Source organism: Triticum dicoccoides, chromosome 1B (assembly GCF_002162155.2).
Source record: "Triticum dicoccoides isolate Atlit2015 ecotype Zavitan chromosome 1B, WEW_v2.0, whole genome shotgun sequence".
In the NCBI taxonomy this organism is placed as follows: domain Eukaryota; kingdom Viridiplantae; phylum Streptophyta; class Magnoliopsida; order Poales; family Poaceae; genus Triticum; species Triticum dicoccoides.
Window position 1 is genome coordinate 35811258 of NC_041381.1, and position 9955 is coordinate 35821212.

Sequence of the window (9955 nt, forward strand, 5' to 3'; positions counted from 1 at the left end):
CGGCGGGCGGCGGGCGGCGGGCAAGGGCGCAAGGCACGGGCGGCGGGCAAGGGCAGGGCACGGGCGGAGGCGGCGCTCACTGGGGACGGGGGCGGCGGCGCGCAGGGCTTCGGCGTCGGCGTCGGCGTCGGGGCAGGGCTTCGGCGTCGGCGTCGGGGCAGCGCTTCGGCGTCGAGAGAGAGGAGAATGGGAAGTGGCAAAACTGCTAAGTGCAGTATTTATAGACGCACCTTTAGTCGCGGTTGGAGAGGCGGACCACGACTAAAGGTACCCTTTAGTCGCGGTCCGCCTCCCCAACCGGGACTAAAGGGTTTTGGCGCCGCTTCCGTTCCCGCGCAGAAAGACCCTTTAGTCGCAGTTGGGGACAACAACCGTGACTAAAGGGTACCCTTTAGTCGCGGTCCGCCTCCCCAACCGGGACTAAAGGTCTGTGCTAGAACTGGCGCGGTGCGGTGGGATGTTTAGTCCCACCTCGCTAGCCGAGAGGCTTCGACAGTGGTTTATAAGCGCGGCTGCGCTCACCACTTCGAGCTCCTCTCAAATGCAGGCTTACGGGCCTATTCTGTCACTATGTGCCTGTGGGCCTACTCGGCCTTCTGCGGGCCTGAATCCTGGCCCTTTAATGGGTTTCTAGTCGTATTCAGGCCGTGGTGGCCCAGTAGGTGGCATATGTTCTTTTTTTCTTCCTTTTTTCCTTTTTCCTTTTTTCTTCTGTTTTTTTCTTCTGTTTTTTTCTTATGTTTTTCTTCTGTTTGTTTTTTTCTTCTGTTTTTCCTTTTTTCTTCTGTTTTTTTCTTCTGTTTTTTTCTTCCTTTTTCCTTCTTTCTTCTTCTTCCTTTTTCCTTTTAAAATCAGAAAAATAAAACTAATTCATTTTAAAATCTTAAAAATACAATTATATATCAAAAAAATCAGAAAAATAAAACTAATTCATTTTAAAACCCCTTGAAGGTTTGACAAAAAGTTTGATACATCATTCAGTTCATCGACCAAATACAAAGTTTGGTACAATAAATTATTACACATCAATTCTTCCCTTGTGTCCCTGCTTGCTTACAATTGTGCCGTATCCATGGAGCATCCTCATCATTTAACTTAATGCTTGGGTCAATGTTCACTTTGAAGGGCGGAATTTCACCAAACATATTATAATCTTCTGACATGTCTGTCTTGTCCTCCACTCCCACGATGTTTCTTTTCCCTGAAAGAACAATGTGGCGCTTTGGATCATCGCATGATGTACTGATCGTTTTCTTATCTTTCCGTTTCCTCGGTTTGCTACTCATGTCCTTCAAATAAAAAACCTGAGCGACATCTTTGGCAAGGACGAATGGTTCGTCAAGGTAACCAAGATTGTTGAAATCCACCATTGTCATTCCGTATTGCTCGTCCACCTTTACCCCACCTCCTGTTAGCTTGAACCATTTGCACCGGAACAAAGGGACCTTAAAGGAGGGTCCATAGTCAAGTTCCCATATCTCCTCTATGTAACCATAATATGTGACCTTTTGCCCATTCTCGATTGCTGCATCAAAGCGGACACCACTGTTTTGGTTGGTGCTCTTTTTATCTTGGACGATCGTGTAAAATGTATTCCCATTTATCTCGTACCCTTGGAAAGTCGTTATAGTCGAAGATGGTGTCTTGGCCAACATGTACAGCTGATCTACAACATCATTGTCATTCATTAAATGTTTTCTCAACCAACTGCCGAAAGTCTCCATGCGGGCCTTCCTAATCCAGGATTCAGGCTTCCCCGGGTTGTCCGAGCGTAAAATATTCTTGTGTTTCTCAAAGTACGGAGCCACCAAGCTGGAATTGGTCAGTACAGTGTGGTGTGCTTCAGTCAGAGAATGGCCGTCCATACATATCGTTGATTTCCTTCCGATCGTGCCTTTTCCACTTAGTCTCCCCTCGTGCCGCGATCGAGGAAGACCAATCGGCTTAAGGTCAGGAACAAAGTCAACACAAAACTCAATTACCTCCTCATTTCCATAGCCCTTGGCGATGCTTCCTTCGTAACGTGCATCACGTCGATTGCAGAGCGGACATCTAGGACTTTCCAATATTCTAGCTCCCAGAATATAGATTTCTTCTTCCACATGGCTGCGTGCCCGTCAGCTCCCTTCGGAACTGATTGTCCGCCAGGACCCTTTCCAAAGATGACTTTCAAATCCTTGACCATATCAAATACCTCAGCACCAGTGCGTTCCGCAGGCTTCGGCCGGTGATCTGCCTTGCCGTTGTAATGCTTGCCTTTCTTTCTTACTGGATGAATTTTCGGAAGAAATCGACGATGCCCAAGGTACACGTTCTTCTTACAATTTGGCAAATGTACACTTTCAGTCTCATGTAAGCAGTGCGTGCATGCATTGTATCCCTTATTTGACAGTCCCGAAAGGTTACTAAGAGCAGGCCAATCGTTGATGGTTACGAAAAGCAACGCTCGTAGGTCAAATTCCTCTTGTTTGTGCTCATCCCACACACGGACACCACCCACAGCTGTAAAAGTTCATCAACTAATGGCCTTAGGTACACATCGATGTCGTTGCCGGGTTGCTTCGGACCTTCGATGAGCACTGGCATCATAATGAACTTCCGCTTCATGCACAACCAAGGAGGAAGGTTGTAGATGCATAGAGTCACGGGCCAGGTGCTATGGCTGGAGCTCTGCTCGCCAAAAGGATTCATGCCATCCGTACTTAGAGCAAATCTTATGTTCCTTGCGTCAGCTGCAAAATCTTTGAACCATCTGTCGATCTTTCTCCATTGCGTTCCATCTGCGGTGTGTCTCAACTCCCCGTCCGACTTACGGTCCTCTTTGTGCCATCGCAACAACTTGGCGTGCTCTTTGTTCCTGAACAGACGTTTCAACCGTGGTATTATAGGAGCATACCACATCACCTTGGCGGGAACCCTCTTCCTGGGTTTCTGGCCCTCAACATCGTCACCAGGGTCATCGCCTCTGATCTTATAACGCAATGCAGTGCATATCGGGCATTCATTCAAATTCTCGTATTCACCGCGGTAGAGGATGCAGTCGTTGATGCATGCATGTATCTTCAGAACCTCTAAACCTAGAGGGCAGACAACCTTCTTTGCTTCGTACGTACTGGCGGGCAACTCGTTATCCTTTGGAAACATATTCTTCAACATTTTCAGCAAGTTTTCAAATGCCGAGTCAGCTACACCTGCCTCTGCCTTCCATTTCAGCAAATCCAGTGTGCAGCCCAGCTTTTTCAGACCATCATCGCATCCGGGGTACAGCGCCTTTCTGTGATCCTCTAACATGCGATCCAAATTCTCCCTCTCCTTTTCAGTTTCGCAGCGTCTCCGTGCATCAGCAATGGTCCGACCAAGATCATCAATGGGATCATCACGTGCCTCTTCTTCACCTTCCCCTTCACCTTCAGCATCCTCCATGAAAGTATCACCGAAATGAGCAAGATAGCTTTCATCGATGAAATCATCCCCTTCTTCATCTTCTTCCATTATAACCCCTCTTTCTCCATGCTTGGTCCAACAATTATAGCTTGGCATGAAACCGTGCCGAAGCAGATGCATGTGAACATCTCTTGAGGAAGAGTAACCCTTCTGATTCTTACAGATAACACATGGACAGATAACAAAACCCCCCTGCTTGTTCGCGTTAGCCACTACGAGGAAATCTTTCAAACCCGTAGTGAACTCGCCGGAGAGTCGGTTACCGTACATCCATTGCCGATTCATCTGCATTATTATAATATAAAATATATAATTAACCATCATGCATTTGTTAAACTAACTAGCTACAAACAATATAAATTAAACAATGAACTGCGCACATGCATTTTTATCAATGACACACATGCATGAAAGGTTCAAGTTGCTAACCGCGATCGAGGAGGAAAAAATAAATGAGGAACCTCAAGTGTGGCTCCAACACTTCATATCATGTTTGTTTCACCCTCTTAGGGCATTTCATCAAACACCTTGTGTGCATAAGAGGAACCAAAAGCAAACCTACACCCCCTTGTGAAGCTTGTGAAGAGAAGTGGCACCAAATGGCTAAGTGAGCGTGCTGAACTGGTATATATAGGGGAGGAGCTTTAGTCGCGGTTGGCCTGGCCAACCGCGACTAAAGGCCTTTGCGCACCTTTAGTCGCGGTTGGCCTGGCCAACCGCAACTAAAGCCCCTCACGTGCACCAGCTGGCCACCGAGCGCCCTGGGCCCAGGCCTTTGGTCGCGGTTCGTCTGCCGAACCGCGACTAAAGACTTCATTAGTCGCGGTTCCTACAGTTTCGCGACTAATGGGGCTGGACGGAAGCCTCTTTTTCTACCAGTGAACATCGAGACCATACGTTCGGTTTCTCTGTGCCTGCTCTGCTGCCATCCACACCCGCACTATCCCAGCTCGTGTGCTGGCTCGAGGTTGGAGATCTTCTCCTCTCCCCTCCTTCACACACCTTTTCTTGGGGCTGCCATCGTGGTGCTTTGTATCCGCACATAATCTGTAGGTGTTCTCATCGGATAAACGTACCGGATTTTTAATCCACGGCATGATATGTGATGGAATTTTCAGCTAGAGATGGTTGTTACCTATTGGTCAGAGAAGCTATTGATAACACACCATGCATTGCAAACACAAACAAAGACGTGATTATGCATAATTCATGTACTACTGATGCTATTTTACATGGAAATCATGGGCAAAAGCCCCTATCATCGGTCTGTTTGTTATACTACTGATTGGTTTGGTTTGCAATGTTGTAGTGATGGTAGAGAGATTTCCTTATATAATTTTACTTTTGATAGACACCAAGTTCAGAAATTATTGCTCTGTAATGATAATATTCTTAGATTATTTCAGTTCTATTGGTTTGGAAAAAATGTGGCATTTCTGTGTATTTTTTAATTTGATGTCACTTCTATTATTAAAACAATGATGTCTCCAATGCGTATGCTACTTCTTTGCTTCAAACTATAGCATGCGTTTTTAGTTTCACCGATTTTGCATTACGAAAGTCACCCACTCACCGATTCTGCTTGATCTCTTCCTCCTTGGCGCTCGGCAGGAGAAGCTCAGGCCGCCACCACACAATGGGAGAGGAACCCAAGATGAATCTATCCCGCCTTACTGTCCATGACCCGACGACAGAGACAACTACTTCGAGCCTAGGTGAGTAGCCGCCAGCCCTGCATTTCGAGCCTACGTAACCAAGTTTGTGTCTACTTCTATGATTAGTTGCTTATGCTTCATGGTCTTTGTGGGAAACACAACATGATGCCTTGCTGGTTCCTGAGCAAGGCCTTTTGGGACCGATCTCTCTAGCGTTAAAGAAAGCAAGATTGATGCTCTGTTTTCTCTATTTTTGTTGGGTTGAAGCAGAGTGCGTGGGTTACCGATCCCATATGCCAGTGTATAGCAAGAACAAAAAAACTTTAGTTGATTTACCTTTTAACCTAAATTTATTTGGGAAACTTATACTAACCTTTATCTCAGTTAGTTGCACCAGCTTGCATGTATTTCAGTTGTGGCTCCTTTATTCTCAATTAGTTGCATCAGCTTGCAATTATTAGTGTTCTTCCATGCCTACTTACATAAGTGTGTCACTTATATTGTTCATGGTGTCTGCGGGCTGATCATTGTACAACCATTGTTGCCTATGAATAAATTTTGGGGTGATAGAGAAATTGATCGTCTTTCTCGGACAATATATGGTTTGACTTCTTGTTGTTATATACTTCCTTCAGATATAGGCCTCCTCGCCGGTGTCTGATCATCACAGGTTCTGTGTGCAGATTCTGTGTAGGTTGATTTAAGATTATCAATCTCAGGTTCGACTTGCTCTTCACTGTAAGATCTTTCATGCTTGGTTTTTTTCATTCGCCAATCTAAATTTCAATGGATACATGGTGTTTCAAGTTATGGCCAATTAGTCTTGGTTTATGAAAATAAAAATTACTGATTATGATTAATGACACATGATAAAGTTTGTTACCACAAGTGTGTCCCTTTCTTCCTATGTATAGTTCAAAGTGGTATAATGCGGCATGCCAGCATTCAGTTTTTTTATAATCCTTTAGGAGGGAAGAATTGCCTGCATTCAATTTTTTTATCATCCTTTAGGTGAGAAGAATTGTGTGGTTTCTAGGTTCCCTATATGCACAACAAGAAAATGTTTGTGGAGCTAAGTTCTGTGTTGTCAAATGCAGAGTGACAGTTACAAAATCATAGTTAGATGTACATCGACCAGCCTTAAAATTATTCCATAGATTGAGGAACGTGTTGCTGAAAGTATTGGTTTTTGATTGTCAAGTAGAAGGTTTTGTATATCCTGGCATTGGCCGTGCCGTCTTGGACCGGGCCGCAACGTCGAATATGTCGTCCATGGCCTCTTGCGCCACCACCACCATTTCTGCCCTGCACTGCATCAACCCCCTCCTTCACTAACCAATGATCAAACCTGTGATGCTGGCTTCCATGGATTCCTCCAGTTCAAGTTCCGCACCGATTCATCCACCACATGGTGGTTTTTTTTGGTGCCTTCTAAAATCAAGCACAATTTTCTGCCCCTCCCTCTATTCTATTATACCCACTGATTGGTGATCTCCAAGTGCTAGCTAGAAACCGGTTTGTTTGGGGAATGCTTCCTTGTTAGGTAATTGGTTCACACATAGGAGTGACATACCTCATCTCTTCATGTGCAAATATAATCCAAGAGATTGTCTATTCCTGTGTGTTCTCCATCGAGATGTTAACTGAACTTTGAAATAAATCAGTTATTTATTTGTGTAGAGTTATTTCAAACCTGAGAACTTGGGGTTGTTTAGAGTTAGATATTTTGTAGAAGTTATTTAGAGTTAGATATTTTGTAGAAGTTTGTCGTGCTGCCATAGTACTGACAAGTCACAAATTGATAATAGATATCTAGATGGATTTGATTGAGTTACTGCTACAATACTGACTCTAATTAGCATTACTAGCTATTTATCATTTCCTTAACTGTTAATAACTTATGTAGTGCTCTAATCAACTACAAAATATACGTGCAAACAAACCCATTGGTGTTCAACTTGGCCTTTATGTGACGAACATCGAATCATTGATGCATTTATATCTCCTTTCGCTGGATACAGAGTTCTGTATTTCGAGAAGGAGGGCTTCAGACTTTATTGGGTTTATGAAGTGAAAGAACTATGGTAGCCATCCAGTTCTTTTCAGGGTTTGCACATGAATCCTACATCTTCCATAGGATTTTTACTTTTTTGATTGCATCAGAATTATAACAAGGATTTGGTTATTGCAACAGGTAGCTTATTTACCCCCATATTCCCTTTACTTTTGTTTGATACTGTGTACATATCAATGTTTACTCACTTGAATTCAGAACAAAGATATGGTACACCAGACACAGAAGAAAGGAATAGATAAATATACAGATTCAGATGATGTAGTTTCTGTAGATGCGAAGCAGACAAAGTTCTAGGTAAAAGTGAATCTCCGCTAGAGGGTAAAACGAAGGCTTGTGTGCCTATTAGTTACTTTTTGTTTTATCATTGTCGGCACCTTATCTATCTATAACATGTGACCTGTGCAACTGCAAAAGTGTTGGGCAATAAAGTTATGTGTAACACATGTTTTGTATGCACTCTGCCTATACTTAGTATAGAAACTATGCATAGATGTTACTCTCTTTTTTGTGGCCTTGTGTAGTATATATTGTAAATAAATTATCATGAACAATTGAGCCTTTCACTTTTTCTGTAGCATACTGAACTTTTGTGGTATTGCTTTCATTGTATAAACGTATGAAATACAAAACATTTCATTCTGTTTAGCTTACAACAGCTTGACATTAACCCTCTTGGCTCACATACACAAAGTCTAACATTTATCTATACTTTGTGATGCAATAGCTTCATGGGTGGGTGTTTCGAGGTTTCTCAGGTTGCAACGTTAAGCGAGTACCAATATTTTTAGTTACATTCTGTCTGACATCTATTTATAGCTCCAGTTCATTCAGACGTTGTTAGTCCCATTTAGATACATGGTGGCAATATCATGCTTTCACTGCCCCTTTTATTGTCCGAATAGCAATTGAGTTACTAATAACTTAACATTACACGTTTGACCAAAACGTTCGGACAGGCACCCTCGCGCCAAGGCGCGTTGCCGATCTAGTAATATATTCAGAGTAGTTGATGGTGTGATCTCGTATATATTTAGTTATGGTACAATGTCACAAGTCATCAGATTTTATTGACGCAAAGAGAGGTATATTTTCTGAATCAAAGAGAGTATATTTGTTCATGAAGAAACCTTTCTTACAGTTGTTTTAATATGAGTGTGTTGCTAACTCTTTTTTCCTGCAAATTATGTTTCCACCTCGGGATCAAATGTAAATATGTTCTGCCCAGCCATGAAGTACTAATTACTCCTTTTCTGTTCTCCATATCATATAATTGTTGTTGATTAAATTAGTGACATGCCCATTTATTTCCTGGCAAGATGATCATCATACTGCAAACCTATAATATATAATTGCCAGCCCATTTTTCCTGGTCATGAGTTGTCTGTTGGTGCAGTTTTTTTATCTATTTTAGGTTTTTATTTCTCAGAACTACGAAGCAAAGCTACATGTAAATTTAATCCAAGGTACATGTTCTCCTTCTATTAAAAACGCATTTGGGTGCGAGTTGAAGAGAAAAAAAATGTTTCTCAAACTACTTTTAGAATATCATTTTACTATCGATATCAATAAACTATATTAATCTCCTCCCCTCTATTTCTCTTACATGTGATCATATCGTCCAATTTGTTTTATACTTCCTAATGTGGTGTGCCTCACATGCACCGGCATCCACTACGATGCATCTGAATCTGTACAAAAAAATTGAATATTTGATGGTACTTCCACTTGATCTCGGGGATTAGATAAATAATTAAATGGCATCTCCGGGTGGATTCAAGGATGATATTTATATCTCGAGTTTGTGTATGGTTGTATTTCATAGTAAAGGTTTTTATAATTGTAGAAAACTTTGACGGTTTTTGGGACTTGATTCTTTTTTTGAGAGAAGGGACTTTATTCTTTCGACAGATACAACTACTAGAGGTGTAAGAAAGTTCATTAGTTAATTAATTTGGGTGAAAAACACCAAGTGTTATAGTGTTTTGTGAAGTTCATTGCGTAGAACTTTTCAGCATTTCCACTTTAATAATATATAATTGGTGCACAAAGAAACCATGTATTTTTGAACTTATAAAAAATGGAAGTAACTCAAGGACTCATGTTTATTTAGCTATCTGGTAGAACGGAAAGACTATATGCATCATCTTGCTCTCTCTCTCTCTCTCTCTCTCTCTCTCTCTCTACATTTCTTAATTAAAGAAGTGTGTTGTTATATCTGAATATTATATGTTCCGAGAGTTGACGGTTTATGAAACATTATTGGTTGTGATTCTTCATGAGCTAGTGGCACATGTCAAAAAGAATCCATGGTATGTTTGATAAAAACACTGTCATTATTATGAACAAATTCAAAATTAATTGAGTGGATGGTTACTTGGATTTTTTTTGTTTGAATCTAAACTTTCAAGAGCTTTAATAGAAAGCAGATTTTTTCAAGCAATAACCAATATTCATAGACAAAATTCTAATAAGTTACTATCTAAATAACTAGCCCGTGCATCTGCATGGGTTGGCGACTAGTTATATTAATTTTCTTACTAAAAATACATTAGTTCTACTAATTTAACTAGTTCTTACCAAAAATAAACTAGTTCAACTAGTTTTATTAATTTACTTACTAATTATATTAAACGCTTACTAAAAACAGTACAAAAAACTACATTATACAATAGTAAAAAACTACAGTAAAAAACTAAAAAAAAGAGATGGAGGGAGGAGGGGAAGGGAGGAGGAAGGACAGAGGAGGAGGGGGAGGAGGCCGGTAGGATTGGAGGAGGCA

At 41.6% G+C, this 9955-nt stretch overlaps 1 pseudogene; it reads right to left on the bottom strand.

Moving 5' to 3' along the window:
* Positions 1–9955, bottom strand: part of LOC119350065 — a 31291-nt pseudogene that overhangs the window by 19129 nt on the left and 2207 nt on the right.